This window comes from Microcaecilia unicolor, chromosome 2, assembly GCF_901765095.1.
Source record: "Microcaecilia unicolor chromosome 2, aMicUni1.1, whole genome shotgun sequence".
Lineage (NCBI taxonomy): Eukaryota > Metazoa > Chordata > Amphibia > Gymnophiona > Siphonopidae > Microcaecilia > Microcaecilia unicolor.
This window is the reverse complement of record NC_044032.1, coordinates 245,978,364-246,002,165: the sequence shown is the minus strand read 5'-3', so window position 1 is coordinate 246,002,165 and position 23,802 is coordinate 245,978,364.

Here is a 23,802-nt window from a genome sequence, read left to right as displayed (position 1 = left end):
CACCTAAACTTCCGGAAAACACTTAAAACTAACCTGTTTAAAAAGGCATACCCTACCGATCCAACATAAATGCCTGATCTGTGCAACACAGCAAAACTAAAGAGCGTAATGGATATAACACAACTCTTCCATTGTACGATTCCCTAGTGTGGCTGTGTCACATGAACTTTATCTTACCACAACATCACTTTGTATTTGTTTACACCGGAGTCTGTATCGCCTCTCCGGTACTACGTAAGCCACATTGAGCCTACAAATAGGTGGGAAAATGTGGGATATAAATGTAACAAATAAATAAATAAATGTCAACAAGAAGGAATAATTTTATTGTTACCTCTTCCCTCATTCTTGAGGACATTAACATGCACACTGATGATCCCACTAGCTCTTGTGCCTCATAACTCCTTATAGTAATCTCCTCGGTCATCTTCCAGCTCTGCTCTACCATCCTTACTCACCAGCATGGCAACTACCTGAATCTTGTTTTATTGTCTAGTTGTTCAATCTCAGACTTCTCCACCTCACTTCTTCTCCTTTCTGACCATCATTGATAATTTTCACACTACCACCCTTGTCCAATCACCGCTAACACTTTTAAGAATCTTCAGGCTATTGACCCTTATACTCCCTCCTCTACTCTCATCTCATTTCTCCTCTCATCCACATTGTTGTCTCAATTATTGATAAAGTTGCTTTGGAAGCATGCACCTTTTGTGATACCAGTGAATGTTTAGGCTGAAAATACTACATCAAACTGCTGACTGAAATTGAAGCCCTTACTATGTTTCTGTGCTTCTCACTGTAAACAAGATGCTCTAAATCAGTGGATCGCTATTAGAAATGGACAGATGACAGTCACAAATCAAACATTGAGCTTCATTTTCATTGCATCCTTCCGCAAAGCACTGATATTATCAGAGAATTTGCATTTTCTTTTACAAGATACCATTTTAAGCAACAAACGATGCAAAAACACACATTAAAAAAAGACTATGGAAATGAAAATGCATCATTGATCATAGAAATATTACTGATAGGCTAGAAGCTACAGGACTCAAGAAATAAGATATGTACAGCAAGCAAGTGACTGAGAGAGTGATGGAAATCAATAAAATAGTCAGAAATCAGAAATAATAAAACCCATGAAACAATCCAAAAGCAGGACAATTTTTAGTTTTAGCTATGCCAGCTGGACGAAGACCATGAGGCCAAAAAGGAGGACAAGTCCTTCTTTTGATGGATGTCTGGTAACCCTACCCAAAGAGTATCCATAATCACACCCTCTCCAAAGGACAACACATGATGTGACAACTGCCAACAAGCCTTCTCCAGAGTAGGCCCTATACTCTGGAATGCAAGACATTATCCACACTTAAGGATTATGATAAACTTTGGAGGATTTTAACAACAAATCGGAAAATTTTCGTAAAGACTTGAAAAAGAAAGAAAAAAAAAGAGACTTGCATTTGATACTTTTTGAGTTTAGTTTTTGTAAGTCCATATTTTTGGTTCCGTGAGCAGTGATCTGAGTAACATTTTCAATAATTATAATAAGCCAAGTTGGATTTTTAGGGGTGGTACTTTTTTCTCCTTTGTGAGTTGTTTTCTACCACTTTTGTTTTCCAACTAGAGCTAAAACCCATGATAGAGACCCTCAATGGGTGATGGTGTGCGGTGTGCGGTGTGCGGATGTTATAATGCCGTTGTATCGCTCCATGGTGCGACCGCACCTGGAGTATTGTGTTCAGTACTGGTCTCCGTATCTCAAAAAAGATATAGTAGAATTGGAAAAGGTACAGCGAAGGGCGACGAAAATGATAGTGGGGATGGGACGACTTTCCTATGAAGAGAGGCTGAGAAGGCTAGGGCTTTTCAGCTTGGAGAAGAGACGGCTGAGGGGAGATATGATAGAAGTGTATAAAATAATGAGTGGAATGGATCGGGTGGATGTGAAGCGACTGTTCACGCTATCCAAAAATACTAGGACTAGAGGGCATGAGTTGAAGCTACAGTGTGGTAAATTTAAAACGAATCGGAGAAAATTTTTCTTCACCCAACGTGTAATTAGACTCTGGAATTCATTGCCGGAGAACGTGGTACGGGCGGTTAGCTTGACGGAGTTTAAAAAGGGGTTAGATAGATTCCTAAAGGACAAGTCCATAGACCGCTATTAAATGGACTGGAAAAATTCCTCATTTTTAGGTATAACTTGTCTGGAATGTTTTTACGTTTGGGGAGCGTGCCAGGTGCCCTTGACCTGGATTGGCCACTGTCGGTGACAGGATGCTGGGCTAGATGGACCTTTGGTCTTTCCCAGTATGGCACTACTTATGTACTTATGTACTTATGGTAAGTGCCCCCCTCCCCCAAATGGATGTGCGATAAGTGGTTCATTTACCACATGGCCACTTCCATTTTTTTTTAAGAGAGCCTTTTACTAGCTGTGGTAAAAGGGGGTCTCAGGGCATGCCAAAAATACACACTGACACTAGCGCAGGCCCCCTTTTACCGTAACTTAGTAAAAGGACCCCTGAATGCATATTCTTTACATAAGTATTATTGGATTAATCTGGCAACTTTTGGGGGTTATTTCCTATATTGGGTTTGGACAATTTTGCTGCAATCACTGATAACATGCATTACAGTTTCCTCTTTTTCTTTACACAGTCTACATTTACTGTAATTGCTAATTTTGTCTGTGACATTTATTTGAATTGCTTGTTCTTGAGCAGCAAAAATTACTGCTTCTGTTTCTTTTTTTAGACTTCCATTCTGTATCCGTTTCCATAAAGTTGTCCGCAGTTCCTTCTATATTTTTTAGATATTATCCATGCAACTGTTTTTTTTCAATTTTCTAATGTAATATTTGTTTTGTATTTCATTCCTCTTTAGTTTCTACAGATTTAAACAACTTTTTATTTTCTTCTTCTATAGTTATTTCAGTGCCCCCCCCCCCCGGGTGCAGCACGGCCCCCCCTCAGCACGCACCCCCCTCCGGCGCGCACCCTCCCCCCCCCCCCCCCCAGAGTGCGTTCTTTCTTTCTTTCTTACTTACTTTAGAAGCGAGGGGCGGCCGGGAGAGCCGATCCGCCCCCGAGTTCACGTCACTGGGAGCTGCGTCGGCTCCATTGGTTCCTTGCTCTCTCTGCCCCGGAACAGGAAGTAACCTGTTCCGGGGCAGAGGGAGCAAGGAACCAACGGAGACGACACCCCCCCAGCGGCGTGCACCCGGGGCGGTAGTAGTATTCGATTGTTAACATAAGTTAATACAGAGAACATTGAAACAGTATGCCAGACCCTCATCCAACAGCACTGGCTTATTACAGGAGTTTCTCTCCCTACTGCTCTGCTGGCAGAATATAATGCTGAGCAGGAAGTGTAGGAGTGTTTTCATGTAAAACAGGGGTGTGTTTGGCAAACATGTAGAGCTGGAGGAGTAGTCTAGTGGTTAGTACAGTAGCCTGAGAAACAGTTCCTTATGGCTCTGGGCAAGTCACTTAGGGGTCCTAAAAAATGGCCTGCGGTAGTGTAGGAGCAGGTTTTGGGCACGTCCAGATCCATTTTTCAGCGCGCCTGCAAAAAATGCCTTTTAAAATTTTTGCCGAAAATGGACATGCGGCAAAATAAAAATTGGCACGTGTCCATTTTGGGTCTGAGGCCTTACCACCAGCCATTGACTTAGCGGTAAGATCTCGCGCGTTAACCGTGCGGTAATCACCTACACACGTCAAGTCGGAGTTACCGCCAGATTTTCTCCGCACGCCAGAAAATAAAATATATTTTCTGGTGAGCATAGCGGACACACATAAAAAATGAAATTACTGCCTGGGCCATGCGGTAGCCATGCGGTAACTCCAAATTGGCGCACGTTGGACGCACGTAGGCACCTACACAGCTTAGTAAAAGGGCCCCTTAGGGGGTCTTTTACTAAAGGTTAGCTCAAGTTATCTGCAGCTGTTCCCATTTGGGCCCTGCTGAGAATTCCTGCTATAAATCTATACATCTAGATCTGTATCTCCTGTAAATATATCTATATCTGCATCTAGATATAGGGGTATGTCTACTAAAGTGTGCTAGTAAATAGGATTAGTGCAGGGGTGTCCAACCTTGGCCCTCGCCAGGTCAGGTTTTCAGGATTTCCCCAATGAATTTGCATGCGATCTATTTGCATACAACAGAGGCAGTGCATGCAAAAAGATCTCATGCATATTCATTGGGGAAATCCTGAAAACTACTACTACAACTACTGTTTATCATTTCTATAGCGCCCAACTGGATTGCGGAGTTTGGACAACCTTGACTTAATGCATGTTTACAAAAGACTTTCTTCCGCACTAACGGCCAGATTCTATATATGGCGCCTAAAAAAATCTGTGCGGTAAAGATGTTCACCTAAGCATATTCTATAAGCGGTGCCTAAATTTAGGCACGGTATATAGAATATGCTTAGGCAGAAATCCTAGCGCCTAAAATTATGCACATCCATTTAGGGCAATGAAAACATGGTGTAAGTCCCTGCACATAGATGTACATTCACTGGGCCACATTCTATAACTGCATGTGTAAATTTTGGGAACGCCCATGAAACACTCATTTCCCCACACATAACCACGCCCCTTTTGAACTGCATGCATTAGAATTTAGGCACAGTTCATTACAGAATACGTCTAGTGAGTTGTGCGCATAAATTCTAATTATTGCCACTAAATGCTACTATCAATGCTGATTAGCTTGTTAAGCCAATTTACGTATGTTATGATAGAATACGCCTAGATTTTGGCACAGATCTCTTGATGCGCTATATAGAATCTGGGAGCAAGCCCATTTTTAGCACAGCCAGGAAGCAATTTCCAGTATTTCTGTTTTAGGTTGTGCACTAATGTTCGCATTAGCACCTTTCCTGAAAACAATTGACGGGGGGGCCTCCTATTTTGGAGGCACTAAGAGTTCCAGCATTATGGATGTGCTAACCAGAATGTGCTAACTAATCTAGTAAAGATTGTCATTTCTTCTGATAACTCTCAGTCCATTTTTACATTATCTGTTCCTTGTTGTTATTTTAATGCTAGATCTATATGTAACAAATGTGATTTATTAAGAGATTTCATTGGAGATACTGACCTAGGTTTGTCTTTTATCACTGAAACCTGGCTAGCCGACTATTCTACACCTGTTGTTAAGAACTTATGCCCTCCAGGCTACTCTATTGTATTTTCATTGCAAAAGACAAGAAAAGAGGGAGGATTAGTGATTGTTTATAAAGACATTTTATCTATTACCACAATTAAAACCTATATGCTGTCAGGCTTAGAGATATTACTTTTGGGCTCATTTTCAAAACAGAAAAACGTCTAAAAAGTGGCAGGCATAAAGCAGCATTTGGACATTTTTCTCACAAAAACATCCAAATCAGTATCAAAACCTATTTTAGACGTTTTTCTATGAAGTCCGTCAGAAGTGCATCCAAATCTCAAGGGAGTGTGTCAGGGGCGTGTTCACGGCAGGACTTGGACGTTCCTGAGACTTTAACATTTTTCAGCCATAATGGAACAAAACAAAACTGCCCAGGACTAAAACTAAGACGTTTTGAGCTAGACTTGTTTAATGAATAAGGAACAAAAAGGTGCCCTAAATAACCAGGTGACCACTAGAGGAAATCAGAGATAACCTCCCCTTATTCCCCCAGTGGTCACTAACCCCCTCCCACCCCAAATAAATGTGATGAAAAACATTACTTGCCTGCCTCTCTCGCGCGTTAACCGTGCGGTAATCACCTACACACATCAAGTCGGAGTTACCGCCAGATTTTCTCCGCACGCCAGAAAATAAAATATATTTTCTGGTGAGCATAGCGGACACACATAAAAAATGAAATTACTGCCTGGGCCATGCAGTAGCCATGCGGTAACTCCAAATTGGCGCACGTTGGACGCACGTAGGCACCTACACAGCTTAGTAAAAGGGCCCCTTAGGGGGTCTTTTACTAAAGGTTAGCTCAAGTTATCTGCAGCTGTTCCCATTTGGGCCCTGCTGAGAATTCCTGCTATAAATCTATACATCTAGATCTGTATCTCCTGTAAATATATCTATATCTGCATCTAGATATAGGGGTATGTCTACTAAAGTGTGCTAGTAAATAGGATTAGTGCAGGGGTGTCCAACCTTGGCCCTCGCCAGGTCAGGTTTTCAGGATTTCCCCAATGAATTTGCATGCGATCTATTTGCATACAACAGAGGCAGTGCATGCAAAAAGATCTCATGCATATTCATTGGGGAAATCCTGAAAACTACTACTACAACTACTGTTTATCATTTCTATAGCGCCCAACTGGATTGCGGAGTTTGGACAACCTTGACTTAATGCATGTTTACAAAAGACTTTCTTCCGCACTAACGGCCAGATTCTATATATGGCGCCTAAAAAAATCTGTGCGGTAAAGATGTTCACCTAAGCATATTCTATAAGCGGTGCCTAAATTTAGGCACGGTATATAGAATATGCTTAGGCAGAAATCCTAGCGCCTAAAATTATGCACATCCATTTAGGGCAATGAAAACATGGTGTAAGTCCCTGCACATAGATGTACATTCACTGGGCCACATTCTATAACTGCATGTGTAAATTTTGGGAACGCCCATGAAACACTCATTTCCCCACACATAACCACGCCCCTTTTGAACTGCATGCATTAGAATTTAGGCACAGTTCATTACAGAATACGTCTAGTGAGTTGTGCGCATAAATTCTAATTATTGCCACTAAATGCTACTATCAATGCTGATTAGCTTGTTAAGCCAATTTACGTATGTTATGATAGAATACGCCTAGATTTTGGCACAGATCTCTTGATGCGCTATATAGAATCTGGGAGCAAGCCCATTTTTAGCACAGCCAGGAAGCAATTTCCAGTATTTCTGTTTTAGGTTGTGCACTAATGTTCGCATTAGCACCTTTCCTGAAAACAATTGACGGGGGGGCCTCCTATTTTGGAGGCACTAAGAGTTCCAGCATTATGGATGTGCTAACCAGAATGTGCTAACTAATCTAGTAAAGATTGTCATTTCTTCTGATAACTCTCAGTCCATTTTTACATTATCTGTTCCTTGTTGTTATTTTAATGCTAGATCTATATGTAACAAATGTGATTTATTAAGAGATTTCATTGGAGATACTGACCTAGGTTTGTCTTTTATCACTGAAACCTGGCTAGCCGACTATTCTACACCTGTTGTTAAGAACTTATGCCCTCCAGGCTACTCTATTGTATTTTCATTGCAAAAGACAAGAAAAGAGGGAGGATTAGTGATTGTTTATAAAGACATTTTATCTATTACCACAATTAAAACCTATATGCTGTCAGGCTTAGAGATATTACTTTTGGGCTCATTTTCAAAACAGAAAAACGTCTAAAAAGTGGCAGGCATAAAGCAGCATTTGGACATTTTTCTCACAAAAACATCCAAATCAGTATCAAAACCTATTTTAGACGTTTTTCTATGAAGTCCGTCAGAAGTGCATCCAAATCTCAAGGGAGTGTGTCAGGGGCGTGTTCACGGCAGGACTTGGACGTTCCTGAGACTTTAACATTTTTCAGCCATAATGGAACAAAACAAAACTGCCCAGGACTAAAACTAAGACGTTTTGAGCTAGACTTGTTTAATGAATAAGGAACAAAAAGGTGCCCTAAATAACCAGGTGACCACTAGAGGAAATCAGAGATAACCTCCCCTTATTCCCCCAGTGGTCACTAACCCCCTCCCACCCCAAATAAATGTGATGAAAAACATTACTTGCCTGCCTCTCTCGCGCGTTAACCGTGCGGTAATCACCTACACACATCAAGTCGGAGTTACCGCCAGATTTTCTCCGCACGCCAGAAAATAAAATATATTTTCTGGTGAGCATAGCGGACACACATAAAAAATGAAATTACTGCCTGGGCCATGCAGTAGCCATGCGGTAACTCCAAATTGGCGCACGTTGGACGCACGTAGGCACCTACACAGCTTAGTAAAAGGGCCCCTTAGGGGGTCTTTTACTAAAGGTTAGCTCAAGTTATCTGCAGCTGTTCCCATTTGGGCCCTGCTGCAGATAACTTGAGCTAATCTTTAGTAAAAGACCCAGTGGCGTAGGAAGGGCGGGGCGGTGGGGGCGGTCTGCCCCGGGTGCATTCTTGGCGGCTGCTCTCTGCACCCTCCAGCAGCCAAGAATGCACCCGGGGGGGGGGGCTTGATGTGCTGGGGAGGGGTTGTCGTGCTGCACCCTGGGGGGACGGATGCCGCTGCACCCGGGGGGAGGGTGTGCAGCGGCGATCCGCCCCGGGTGGCAGCCGACCTAGGATCGCCACTGAAAAGACCCCTTTAATCCTCCATGGCCCCAGGTACAAAATAAACACCTATATATAATATATAAACTGCTTTTAACCACAGGAAGGTGGTATATTAAATTCTATCCCCTCCCTTTCTTTTCTCCTGTACTGGGCCAGGCCCATTTTGGTCTCTCACTTTTTTTTTTTCTGGAAGATACAAAATCATTGTATTTTATTGGTGTCAAACTGTGTACACACCCCTATTGTGTTGGGTTCAGAGAGAGTCAATGTCAGAGGACAAACCCTGTCAGCATAGGACCATAGCACCTGCTGTTATTTCAGTCTCCGCATTGAATCCTATGCAGCTGCCCAGTCAGGCAGTGATGGAAGGTGACCCCACAACAACTTCCTTGGTTGAGAAGTATGACTAATGCCTTTGTGAAACTGTCTTACAGTGCAACTCTGCCCTGCACTAACAGCTGTTCGGACCCTCTCCCTCTTTTTCTATCAGCATAGCTGATAGCGAACAGGAAAGTTGCTGAATGCCATATTACTCCCTTCTGGCAGTACTTGCGAGAGATGGCTTGAGCAATTTCTCTGACTGTATTCAAATTACACATTGCTTCCTTTCTTCCACCTAGCAGCAATTATGACATGTAACTTCCTGCTTCTAAGTTCAGGGAAAACAATTTATATGATCACTTGGGCTTGGCATTGTGGCTTACACAACCTTCTCCCCAATCAGATATAAAGTCATATCAGCATCATTCATTTATATGGGCCTGAATTTCATGTATTTGACTACCTCTGGTATCTATAGAGCAGCAGACAGCTGGTAAACATAGAGATATATTATTCCTTCGGCAAATTCCCTTTTGAGTTAGAGGAAACTCGATGCAGTTCAATATACTCCATGTTTCCTAGTCCTCTTAGCCAAGTTGCATGGAACATGTTGTTCTGTATCAGATATTTTTGTAGTACATATTAGTTTATAACACACATAGCATAGAACACCACTCCTACCTTAGAGGTTGCAATATATTACACGTGAGCACAGGACGTTGTTTACTTTTTCCAAAAATACTAGGACTAGAAGGCACACAATGAAGCTACAAAGTAGTAAATTTAACTGGAGAAAATATTTCTTCACTCAACGTGTAATTAAACTCGAATTCATTGCCAGATAATGTGGTAAAAGCAGTTAGTTTAGCGGGGTTTAAAAAAAGGTTTGGATAGCTTCCTAAAAGAAAAGTCCATAGACCATTATTAAAATGGACTTGAGAAAATCCACTGCTTATTTCTGGGATAAGCAGCATAAAATGTATTGTACTGTTTTGGGATCTTGCCAGGTACTTGTGACCTGGATTGGCCATTGTTGGAAACAGGATACTGGGCTTGATGGACCTTCAGTCTGTCCCAGTATGGCAACACTTATGTACTTCTGAAAACTGATGGGTAAAATTCAAACTTAGTCCAGCACTGCAAAAGAGAAACAAGAAATCGTAATAAAAATAATAATACATTGTTTATGTTGCCTGGATTTTTTCCTATATAATTTTTGCTATTGCTCATGCACTGTGATTTTTCACACTATGTAATAATGATATTTTCTGTTCAGATTATTTTAGGGTAATGCAGGCTGCTAAGAAATGAATAACACTTCTCATTCTATGGTAACCCAAATACCCCTAAAGAAGGTGCTCATGAGACTCACAGCCTGTGGTAGAGATGGGCAGATGCACATCACAAAACACAGTCAGGTAGAAATCATTAAAGAAATAGAGAAAATGACAGCAGGAAGGAAATAATGATATCTATAATTTACGTAGATTAGACACACTTTCATCGGTGGTTCATGGTGTTATTTTCAGTTACAGTAGATAAAACTCGGAACTCATGAATTAATCTCATGATGGTATGTGAGTCATGTAATTTCAGTAATTGCTATAGTTAAAGTTATCCATATAAGGAATCTGTACACTAAAACACACATTAACGCACATGAAAAAAATTAGCTGCATTAAAATTATAGGGTTTACATGATATCTGCTTCAATCTAAATAGTATGAGGCTGCTACAAATTGAATCTAGGTGTTAAACTGAGCATGCTCAATTCTCCTTTCCTTCATGGCTCCTTTTTCTTTAAACCTGCATAAAGCCGAGCTTGGCACATGCTTCTAGTTGTCATGCTAAGGGGAGGAATAGAGCAAGTGAACCCAGGAGGGCAGAATAAAGAAAAGCAGAGTTCCAGGAAAAAGGAAAACAGATGTCTACATGTCTTGTGCTGGGTCTTGCACTTCTGAATGACCTTTACTGTGTTTGTCCATTGTTTCAGGTCTGTGGGTGAGAGGGTGAGTAAGTCAGTTCATCAGTCCTGTGTGTCACTAAAGCTCTTGAAAGAACAGGAATGAAAGGCAGTGGATAGTGAGAGAACAGAGCATGGAAAGGGATAAGTGACTGTGGTAGTGTGTGGAAGGAGCACAACAGAAAAGCCTGTGGAGAGGCATATTGAGGAGGAGAGGAAGAGTGGTTGGCTGCTGTCACAGAGAAGTTGTTGGGCTTGATGAACCTTTAGTGTGACACAATATTGCATTTCTTAATGGCATTCATTGTGTTCTTAGTTAATACCATGTATCTATCTACGGGGGCCTTTTACTAAGCCGCGTAGGTGCCTACGCACACCCAACGTGCACCAAATTGGAGTTACCGCCCGGTTACCACGTGGCCCTTGTGGTAGTTTCAATTTTGGAGCGCATCCACTACGCGCATCTGAAAAATATTTTTTTAATTTTCTGACGTGCGGCAGCTACGTGCGTCAAGTGGAATTTGACGCACGTGGGCCATTACCGCCCAGTTACCACGTGAGACCTTACCGTGAGGCCATTGGCTTGCAGTAAGGTCTCAGACCCAAAATGGACGCACGGCAATTCACCAAAACACTACTGTACCCACATATAGGTGCCCCCTTCACCCATAAGAGTTATTGTACTGGTGTACAGTGGGGGACAGTGGATTTTGGGTGGGTATTGGAGGGCTCAGGGGACAAGATAAGGGAGGAAAGGTGAGATGTGTACCTGGGAACATTTTCATGAAGTGCAAAGAAATGCCCCCCTAGGGTGCCCCATTGCTCTCCTGGGATGTCTGGGGGACCAGTCTACAACATGCTGGCTCCTCTTACATCTCAATGGCATGACTCTGTAAGTTTTGCACTTATTTTTTTTTTCTGAAAATGGACCAAACAAAAAAATGTCCAAAACACAAAACCTTGTTCAAACAGTATTTTTGAGAAAAAAGATAAGATATTCTTTTTCAAAAATGACCTTCTTTCCTATTCAGATTTTTTGTACGTAGAAGTCATATCGAAAATGCCCCTCCTTACGTACTACAGTTGTTATCTGTAAGTCCATCGAAAGCGAGGAGTCAAGAATCATACCTAGGAGTTGTGAAGTAAATTTAACCTCTCGATATAATTCACTAATTGTGAGCTACTAATAAACTCAACCAACTTGGTTAGAAAAGGAATATTGACAACTGGTCTGAAATCGGAAAGTTGAGATAAATCATTGTTTGCTTCTATAGGAATAGAGGTTAACACAGTGTTTCGCATGTCACTTGAAAGCCAACCATTTGCCAAAATAGTATTAACAAAAAGAGTTAACCAGTTCATTAAATCAGATGAAGGATTCTTCAGTAAGAAAGAAGGTAATTTGTCTAAAGGACAGAACAAGATATTCTGTTCCTTCAGTAAGAAAGAAGGTAATTTGTGTAAAGGACAGTTAGAACATGATGTTCTGTTAATTAATAGTGTAGAAGCAGTGACAGGGTCAAATGAGGCCCAATATCGATCTGCTGGTACACCATCTAAAACTGATGTCAATTGTGACAGAGTACAAATAAAATCTTTGTTAAATGAATAATAAATTGATTTCACTTTAGATGAGAAATAGACAGCCAACTCCTCAACAGAATGCTGAACAGCACTGGTTAAAAGAGAAGGTGTTAAGTTAAAATTAACCAATTCAAAAATCTTACTGAGATTCAGTCTATCTATACCTACCAAAGTAGAGTAATAAGTTCTTTTGACCTTATTCAAGCCACATTTACATTGTTTTAACATGTGTTTCCGATCAGCTCTTATCAAATCACTTTTTTGTTTTCTCCAACTACGTTTTAAGCAGCGGCAATGTCTTTTTAATGCTAGTAATTCTGCAGAGAACCAAGGAGATTTAACTTTCCTGATAACTCTTATTTCACGTTCAGGAGCAACAGAATCAAGAGCTGATGAAGTCAGGGAATTCCAATGCAGAAATAAAGCTTCTGGACTAGTTACAGATACATCTAAAAATGGAATAACTGAAGACCATTGAGATATTTTGTCTGTTCTTTCTCTACCCAACCAGTAAGATATTTTGTCTATTCTTTCTCTACCCAACCAATAAGATTTTTTGTCTATTCTTTTTCTATCCACTCAAGTTTTACGAAAAGGAACTCGTTAGTTTAGAAGAGGAATAGTTCAGAGTGAAATTACAACAGTAATGTTCAGACCATAACACTGGTTCCCAGCTATAAAAAGTCAGCAAGGAAGAGTCATTTGCACATACCAGAACCAGCATACGGCCTTTATCATGAGTAGGAGTTATAACAGGTACATTAAATTGTAAATCTGATAAAAATAAGTGTCAGCCTCACTATCAATATGCAAATTAAAGTCACCCAGGATTAATAACTTGGAAAATTTAGTGCCAGCTTCAAGATTCTGTTCATATAGCATGGATGATATTGAGGAAAGGGGGGCATTTTCAAAAAAAGAAAGACGTCTCTCTTTTTTTCCGAAAATACTGTTTTCAACAAGCGTTTTTGATTTAGATGTTATGTTTTTTGGTCCATTTTTGAAAAAAAAAAAAAATGTCCAAGTGCAAAACGCACAAAATCAAGCCATTGGGTTGTAGGAGGACCCAGCATTTTTAGTAGACTGGTCCCCCTGACATCCCAGGACAGCAATAGGGCACCCTAGGGGGCACTGCAATGGACGTCATAAAAAGCTCCCAGGTACACATCTCACCATTGCTCCCTTATCTTGTCTGCTGAGCCCCCCAAAACCCACCCAAAACCCACTACCCCAACTGTACACCACTACCATAGCCCTTACAGGTGAAGGGGGCACATATATGTGGGTACAGTGGGTTTTTGGTGAGTTTTGGAGAGCTCACAGTTTCCTCCACAATTGTAACAGGTAGGGGGAGTTAAGAGCCTCGGTCCACCTGTCTGCAGTGCACTGCACCCACCACTAGACTACTCCAGGGACCTGCATGCTGTTCTAATGGACCTGAGTATAACAGCTGAGATTGGCAGAGAGGCAGGCAAGTAATGTTTTTCATCACATTTATTTGGGGTGGGAGGGGGTTAGTGACCACTGGGGGAATAAGGGGAGGTTATCTCTGATTTCCTCTAGTGGTCACCTGGTTATTTAGGGCACCTTTTTGTTCCTTATTCATTAAACAAGTCTAGCTTAAAACGTCTTAGTTTTAGTCCTGGGCAGTTTTGTTTTGTTCCATTATGGCTGAAAAATGTTAAAGTCTCAGGAACGTCCAAGTCCTGCCGTGAACACGCCCCTGACACACTCCCTTGAGATTTGGATGCACTTCTGACGGACTTCATAGAAAAACGTCTAAAATAGGTTTTGATACTGATTTGGATGTTTTTGTGAGAAAAATGTCCAAATGCTGCTTTATGCCTGCCACTTTTTAGACGTTTTTCTGTTTTGAAAATGAGCCCAAAAGTAATATCTCTAACCCTGACAGCATATAGGTTTTAATTGTGGTAATAGATAAAATGTCTTTATAAACAATCACTAATCCTCCCTCTTTTCTTGTCTTTTGCAATGAAAATACAATAGAGTAGCCTGGAGGGCATAAGTTCTTAACAACAGGTGTAGAATAGTCGGCTAGCCAGGTTTCAGTGATAAAAGACAAACCTAGGTCAGTATCTCCAATGAAATCTCTTAATAAATCACATTTGTTACATATAGATCTAGCATTAAAATAACAACAAGGAACAGATAATGTAAAAATGGACTGAGAGTTATCAGAAGAAATGACAATCTTTACTAGATTAGTTAGCACATTCTGGTTAGCACATCCATAATGCTGGAACTCTTAGTGCCTCCAAAATAGGAGGCCCCCCCGTCAATTGTTTTCAGGTAAGGTGCTAATGCGAACATTAGTGCACAACCTAAAACAGAAATACTGGAAATTGCTTCCTGGCTGTGCTAAAAATGGGCTTGCTCCCAGATTCTATATAGCGCATCAAGAGATCTGTGCCAAAATCTAGGCGTATTCTATCATAACATACATAAATTGGCTTAACAAGCTAATCAGCATTGATAGTAGCATTTAGTGGCAATAATTAGAATTTATGCGCACAACTCACTAGACTTATTCTGTAATGAACTGTGCCTAAATTCTAATGCATGCAGTTCAAAAGGGGCGTGGTTATGTGTGGGGAAATGAGTGTTTCATGGGCGTTCCCAAAATTTACACATGCAGTTATAGAATGTGGCCCAGTGAATGTACATCTATGTGCAGGGACTTACACCATGTTTTCATTGCCCTAAATGGATGTGCATAATTTTAGGCGCTAGGATTTCTGCCTAAGCATATTCTATATACCGTGCCTAAATTTAGGCACCGCTTATAGAATATGCTTAGGTGAACATCTTTACCGCACAGATTTTTTTAGGCGCCATATATAGAATCTGGCCGTTAGTGCGGAAGAAAGTCTTTTGTAAGCATGCATTAAGTCAAGGTTGTCCAAACTCTGCAATCCAGTTGGGCGCTATAGAAATGATAAACAGTAGTTGTAGTAGTAGTTTTCAGGATTTCCCCAATGAATATGCATGAGATCTTTTTGCATGCACTGCCTCTGTTGTATGCAAATAGATCGCATGCAAATTCATTGGGGAAATCCTGAAAACCTGACCTGGCGAGGGCCAAGGTTGGACACCCCTGCACTAATCCTATTTACTAGCACACTTTAGTAGACATACCCCTATATCTAGATGCAGATATACAGTGGGGGAAATAAGTATTTGATCCCTTGCTGATTTTGTAAGTTTGCCCACTGACAAAGACATGAGCAGCCCATAATTGAAGGGTAGGTTATTGGTAACAGTGAGAGATAGCACATCACAAATTAAATCCGGAAAATCACATTGTGGAAAGTATATGAATTTATTTGCATTCTGCAGAGGGAAATAAGTATTTAATCCCTCTGGCAAACAAGACCTAATACTTGGTGGCAAAACCCTTGTTGGCAAGCACAGCGGTCAGACGTCTTCTGTAGTTGATGATGAGGTTTGCACACATGTCAGGAGGAATTTTGGTCCACTCCTCTTTGCAGATCATCTCTAAATCATTAAGAGTTCTGGGCTGTCGCTTGGCAACTCGCAGCTTCAGCTCCCTCCATAAGTTTTCAATGGGATTAAGGTCTGGTGACTGGCTAGGCCACTCCATGACCCTAATGTGCTTCTTCCTGAGCCACTCCTTTGTTGCCTTGGCTGTATGTTTTGGGTCATTGTCGTGCTGGAAGACCCAGCCACGACCCATTTTTAAGGCCCTGGCGGAGGGAAGGAGGTTGTCACTCAGAATTGTACGGTACATGGCCCCATCCATTCTTCCATTGATGTGGTGAAGTAGTCCTGTGCCCTTAGCAGAGAAACACCCCCAAAACATAACATTTCCACCTCCATGCTTGACAGTGGGGACGGTGTTCTTTGGGTCATAGGCAGCATTTCTCTTCCTCCAAACACGGCGAGTTGAGTTCATGCCAAAGAGCTCAATTTTTGTCTCATCTGACCACAGCACCTTCTCCCAATCACTCTCGGCATCATCCAGGTGTTCACTGGCAAACTTCAGACGGGCCGTCACATGTGCCTTCCGGAGCAGGGGACCTTGCGGGCACTGCAGGATTGCAATCCGTTATGTCGTAATGTGTTACCAATGGTTTTCGTGGTGACAGTGGTCCCAGCTGCCTTGAGATCATTGACAAGTTCCCCCCTTGTAGTTGTAGGCTGATTTCTAACCTTCCTCATGATCAAGGATACCCCACAAGGTGAGATTTTGCATGGAGCCCCAGATCTTTGTCGATTGACAGTCATTTTGTACTTCTTCCATTTTCTTACTATGGCACCAACAGTTGTCTCCTTCTCGCCCAGCGTCTTACTGATGGTTTTGTAGCCCATTCCAGCCTTGTGCAGGTGTATGATCTTGTCCCTGACATCCTTAGACAGCTCCTTGCTCTTGGCCATTTTGTAGAGGTTAGAGTCTGACTGATTCACTGAGTCTGTGGACAGGTGTCTTTCATACAGGTGACCATTGCCGACAGCTGTCTGTCATGCAGGTAACGAGTTGATTTGGAGCATCTACCTGGTCTGTAGGGGCCAGATCTCTTACTGGTTGGTGGGGGATCAAATACTTATTTCCCTCTGCAGAATGCAAATAAATTCATATACTTTCCACAATGTGATTTTCCGGATTTAATTTGTGATGTGCTATCTCTCACTGTTACCAATAACCTACCCTTCAATTATGGGCTGCTCATGTCTTTGTCAGTGGGCAAACTTACAAAATCAGCAAGGGATCAAATACTTATTTCCCCCACTGTAGATATATTTACAGGAGATACAGATCTAGATGTATAGATTTATAGCAGGAATTCTCAGCAGGGCCCAAATGGGAACAGCTGCAGATAACTTGAGCTAACCTTTAGTAAAAGACCCCCTAAGGGGCCCTTTTACTAAGCTGTGTAGGTGCCTACGTGCGTCCAACGTGCGCCAATTTGGAGTTACCGCATGGCTACCGCATGGCCCAGGCAGTAATTTCATTTTTTATGTGTGTCCGCTATGCTCACCAGAAAATATATTTTATTTTCTGGCGTGCGGAGAAAATCTGGCGGTAACTCCGACTTGACGTGTGTAGGTGATTACCGCACGGTTAACGCGCGAGATCTTACCGCTAAGTCAATGGCTGGTGGTAAGGCCTCAGACCCAAAATGGACACGTGCCAATTTTTATTTTGCCGCATGTCCATTTTCGGCAAAAATTTTAAAAGGCATTTTTTGCAGGCGCGCTGAAAAATGGATCTGGGCGTGCCCAAAACCTGCTCCTACACTACCGCAGGCCATTTTTTAGGACCCCTAAGTGACTTGCCCAGAGCCATAAGGAACTGTTTCTCAGGCTACTGTACTAACCACTAGACTACTCCTCCAGCTCTACATGTTTGCCCTACACACCCCTGTTTTACATGAAAACACTCCTACACTTCCTGCTCAGCATTATATTCTGCCAGCAGAGCAGTAGGGAGAGAAACTCCTGTAATAAGCCAGTGCTGTTGGATGAGGGTCTGGCATACTGTTTCAATGTTCTCTGTATTAACTTATGTTAACAATCGAATACTACTGGGCTAAAACAAATCATGTAATAACTGCACTTTATATATTATAAATATTAACACATAATCAGTTATGCTTGAAACAGAATTTTATTAATCAATATTTATATTCAAAAGTTACCCTCTTTTAATCTTACTCTGTACCTCAATTTCCACATACACTCTCACCATGCATACCCTCAATCAACCTAACACATTGCTCTCATGAAAACTCACTAATACATATCAATCCTAACTACTTGCTAAATACCCAGATCAGCTACCGTAATAGCCGTTCATGTTGATCATATAAAATTTAAACCTTGACGAATAATCCCATTCCAAAATGTTCCATCAACAGTCACTTGAAGAGGCTTGAATAAGAACCATCATTGAACTTGTCTAGAGGGCATACACATTCTGCCTGATAGAAACAGCTTGGCTTGCCTCTACTAGTGTCAGGCATGTGAAACTTTGACATGGAAAGCTCAAGCAGTTTCCAGAACCACAGCTGATCCTTCTGACTAGTAACAGCAGTAGGAGGAGGCACCCCGATGGAGGGAAACTGAGGGACTATAAAACACTAGCCCATGGGAATATCCTGGTCTTTGGATCCTTGCTCCCTTCTCCACTGCATCATTGAGCAAGGGGAGCATGTGACTGACTAACACAGCCAGTGTCCAAGGAAAAGGAGGAGTGAGGGAAACAGTAACAGAAGATACCAGTTGCTGCACTGATTCCCAGAGGGTCTGGGCAGGAACTAGACCACCAGCACTATCTTCACAGAAGAAATAAGGAGAAAAGCACTACCGTTTGGGCGCACATACAATAAGGCATTCTCTTTCTTGAGGCAGTGTGTCGCTTTCGGAACTGTACTGAACCACAGTGGAGCCTAAACAACAGCTCACATCTGAATGTTGCATTGTTCCCCTCTCTCTCTCGCCCTGAGGCTGTGTGGCTCCACTGCTCTGGGCCAAGGCTACCTGATCCTTGGTCGGTAGAGCCAGCCCTGCCTCATAGGTTTTATTTACCTGGTTCATTGAGTCTCCATATGTCAGTGCTGCTCAGGGGTGGAGCCATGATGCGCCTGAGCTCGGAGCCCTCTCCATTGGTGAATGCTCCCCAGGGACGGGGCTATGACATAAGCTCAGAGCCCTCACCATTGGTCAGAATTGCTCTGAGCTCATGTCATGGCCCTGCCCCTCAGCAGCGCTGACACATGGAGTTCCCAGGAGACAGATAAATAAAAGCCATGAGGCAGGGCTGGCTCTATCAACCAAGTGTCAGGTAGCCTTGGCCTGAAACAGTGGAGTAGATAGCCTCAGGGTGAGGTGAGGGGAGGGGGAGGGGTGGAGGGGAACACAATGACATTTGGATGTGTGCAGACATTTGGGATGAAGAGGAGAGGGGAAAGAGACCTTGATTCCACACAGACCCCTCCTCTGTGCTTCCAGCAGAGACATCCCAGTGGAGAAGGCCTATTTTGGCACCTAAAAGTTCTGCACCAATGGCTATGCCCAGCCAGCTGCACCTAAACAGCAGAGCCCAACTTCAACGTCTAAAAGTCCTAAATTGCTAGAAGTATCAAGACAGAGAACCCCAGTAGTGAATCTCATTAGAGAAGGGACCAGCTACCAGGACTGTGTACCTGCAAGCTCAAAATGCCCAGCTCCCTGTGACACTATTTACTTAATCTCAGTCCTCACCAGATACAGGATTCAGAGAGTGAACAGCTGCACTGGAGCCGACTCTGTGGGTGCTGTGGGTGCTTGAGCACCCCCAATATTGGAAAAATTCCTTGTATGTGTCCAGGGATGGATTATTTCCATTGGTTTTAGCACCCCCAATAATTTTGAAAAGTTGGGTCCTATGAACAGCTGTAAAGAACTTTTCCAAGGCAGAGGATTTATCAGAGCTGCTACTATTATTATTTCCAAAGAGAGTGTAAGTGTTGAATTCTACTCTGTTTCTACTATTGACTATAGATCATTATAAGGTGAAGCTGTCCCAAGTTTTACCTGTTTCATTCAAGTTAAGTAAATATTGGCTGGAGTTTGCAGCTACTAGCCTGAACAGCATTATTAGATGAGAGGAATGACTGGATTTACTGTGCCTCACAAACAGATATTTAGGAAGGAGAACTGCCAGATGAATTCCAGCTGGACCGATATTTTGATTCTGTTCAGAAATATTCATCTCTGTTAATCAGAAATATTCATCTCTGTTAATAAAGTTTGTCCAAATTTCTGCCTGTTCATTGTAAAACTGTTAATAAAGTTTTTATAAAATGAAAGGGAGAGTGATAGGTTTTCACAACTCTTTCTTCTGGGAAATAGCAATATAGAACAGACTTTCTTATATGTATCCAGGTACTAAATGAATTAGATTAATCACTATAACACCACCCCCCTCCAAAAAAACCTGTCAGATTTCACTAATGAATGTCAAAACCTGATGAATATTGATTGACTAGTACTATAACTGCCATTTCTAAAATACTGACACTGTACTTTTCTCCATTTCAGAGACAGACCTAGGTTGAAAGTTCCCAATGATTGTTTCAGTTTGGATTTTTCAGCATTTCAGAAGTAGAATGGTTTTTGGATTAAGATACATGTTTTACTTTTAATTGCTTATTTTATTAATAATATATATATATATCATATCAATATATATAAAAGGCGAGTGTCGTACTCACTCGCAAATGCGCAGTAGAGACCTTCTCTGCCCCGCACCCGTGTCAATACGTGATGACGGGGGCGGAACAGAGAGGGTCTGTACTGCGCATTTGCGAGGGAGGGACACCGCCGTCGCTAACGCTTCCCCCACCCGGAGTCGCCGCCGCCACCCACCCTCCACCCGGTCGGGCCCTCGCTCCGCTACTGAAACAACGAGGGTCCGGGAACGCAGCACTGAGCTCTGCTGAGCTGCCGTCGGCCTTCCTTCTTCTTCTCTGCCTGTGTCCCGCCCTCGACGACGTTACGTCACACGAGGGCGGGACAGGCAGAGAAGAAGAAGGAAGGCCGACGTCGGCTGCTCAGCAGAGCTCAGTGCTGCGTTCCCGGACCTTCGCTATTTCAATAGCAGAGGGGCCTGGCCGGGTGGAAGGTGGGTGGTGACGGCTCGGGGGGGACCTTTCAACCCCCTCCTTCCTATAATAGCCCGTTTTTACGGGCTCAAAGGCTAGAATATATATATATATATATATATATATATATATATATATATATATATATATATATATATTAACTTTGTACTTTATTTATTTGTTGCATTTGTATCCCACCTTATCCCACCTCTTTGCAGGCTCAAAGTGGCTTACAATACATCATGAAGAGTGGAAGAATGTTAGTTAATAAACATTTAGTACTTTAAAGATGTGTCAACTGATAGTTTATTGGCATGATATGAATGCTCATGTGCCTTTAGAAAATAGGCTCTGAGATCTAGCTCCCCCCCTCCCGTCCCATGCAAATGCTGATGCACATGTTTACACTAAGAGTTGTTAGTTAGTTCCATGGTATTCCTGCAAAATTGGACGGGTTCCCGCAACTGGATTTTTTTAAAGTCACGGGTTGTGGCTTATTGGGCAGTTTTTCACCGCCGTGGCCACAGGTTAGGCAGTTTTCCCGTGCTCTGTCTGCTCACCCTCCTATTGATCCAGTTGGACCGAGGGAGGCAGAATCCCGCCCTCTTTTAAATGCCTGTGCGCACGGGGGGGGCACCCTGTGGTGTGCGAGGACTTCTGTCTGTTTGCACCATTTTGTGACTGTGCTGGTGCGCTATTTAATTTTTGGAGACAACTGTAATTTTTTAAAAATATATATAATTTTATTAAGCAAAAAACAATACATTCAACACATGAACCCCCTCCCCCACTCATTTCTCAATGATCGCCCAACAAGACATACTGCGATTCTTTAGTACATGATCCAATTAAACAGCAAGCCATATCCCCTCCCCCTCCCTAAAACCACAACCCCCACCCTATCCAATATACAGCTTTATATTACAACAGAGGAATTACAAAGATCCTAAGAGGGCATTTCAGAGCGATCTAACCAGGATATATAGTCTGCACAGACTCGACAAAACTGAACTAATTTGTTCCTTCTTAATGCTGTCAGCTTAGACATTAAGGAGTCCTTTTACAAAGGTGCGCTGAAAAATGGCTTGCGGTAATGTAGGCGCAGGTTTTGGGTGAGCGGCGATCCATATTTTAGCGTGCCTGTAAAAAAAGCCTTTTTTGCCGAAAATGGATGTGCAGCAAAATCTAAATTGCAGCGCATCCATTTTGGGTCTGAGACCTTACTGCCAGTCATTGACCTAGTGGTAAAGAATCCGGGCGGTAATGACCTGCGTGTGTCTGTTATGTGCGCCCGAAAATAAAAAATATTTTTCAGACGCGAACCAAAAATGAAATTACCACAAGAGCCACGTGGTAGTCAGGCGGTAACTCCATTTTGGTGCGCGTTGGGTGCACGTAGATGCTTATGCGGCTTAGTAAAAGGACCCCTAAGTAAAGATAGGACACCTTGGACTGTACCACCGACAGTCCTGGGAATGTGCAGGACGTCAGGATTCACAGCACAGATCAGCAAAGTGAGCGAACGCGCTGGAGACCGGCGCTGAAGAAGACTAAGGCTGGCGGGGTTTGAGGACCCCCACCAGCAAAGGTACCTTGCGGCGGTGGTGGTGGTGGGGGTTCAAAAGTGGTGGGAGAGGGTCGGCAGCGGCGGTGGGGGGGGGTTGAAAGTGGTGGGGGGGGGTTGGCAGCTGGGGGAGGCGGGCTAAAATGTGCCCACCTACCTTGGGCTCTGGACCCCCTCCCGCTGTGAGGAATATGAGGGTGAGAGGGAGAATGAAGGCACATGGAAGAATGAGGTGGCTCGAGAGGGAGGGAGACTGGGTAGAGAAAGGAAGGAGTCTTTTCCCCTGGAGGATTGGAGAAAAGGAAAAGACTACAATTCCCAGCAGCCCCTGAGTAGGTCCCATGGTAGAAACAGGGACTTCAATCCCCAACAGCCCCCAGAGGAGGTCAGGAGAAGGGCAAGAGAAGGGAGTTGGAAAAACCTGTCCCAGAGAGTCAGGATGAGGGAAGGAGTTCTGAACCTGCCCAATCAAGCAAATGGAGAGCAGCTGAGCAATGGGTGTGGGGTGGAACCTATGGACTGGCAAGTGGAAGAAAAGGGGGAGGAACTAGAGCAAGAGGAGCTGATGGAGATTGCTGCTCTGACTAAACTGGAAGGAAAGGAGGTGAAACAGGAGAGGGCTGCTCGGGAGGACAGCCTGGTAGAAGAAGGGAAAAGGTGGCTATCCCACGAGGGGAGCTGAGAGAACAGGTTTACCATGGAAGGGTCATGCGGGTGATGGTCAGGGTACAATGCTGGCCTGGTTGGGGAGGGACCCTTGCCACTATCCCTAGGTTGATTTCTTTTGAAAGGGAGAAAGGAGGAGTGGTGGTTTGGGGTATAACTGCTATACATGAACTGCTGGGAGTTTGAACTCTTTCTGAACTGCTGTGTTTAGAGAATTGTTTTGCATAACTGCTTACATGAACTAATTTCGTAGTCAGAGGGCGGCTACAAAATTAGTAAACGGTCTTGAACGCAAAAATTATAGGGACAGGCTTATGAACCTCAACCTTTGCAACAGTGGTGTTTGCTGTAGGTAGGGTGGTGCAGTGTGCACTTCTGACATTGTGTCTAGTTTCCCTGCTTGCTTTTGCTAAGGGCCAGGTTAGTGTTAGTGCAGTGTGCACTGGTGACTGTGTGTTTAGCTTTCCTGCTTTTCCCTTTTGGTTCCCTTCTGTTCCCTCTTGGTTTTGGTAGCATTGCTGTGTGTAGGGCTTTGGAAGCTCTGGTGTTGATAGAAGTACTTCAGGGTTTGGTGTTGTTAGGAACACTGCAGAGTTTGCTGTTAGAAGTACTTCTGGGATTGTGCTATTGGGAGCATTGCAGTCTTTGCTGTTGGTGTTTGGTGCTTTAGAAGCACTTTTGGCTTATGTGTTAGCTTCCCTCCTTGTGGCTCCCCTGTCTTCCCTTTTAGTGCTAGGAGCTCTTCTGGTT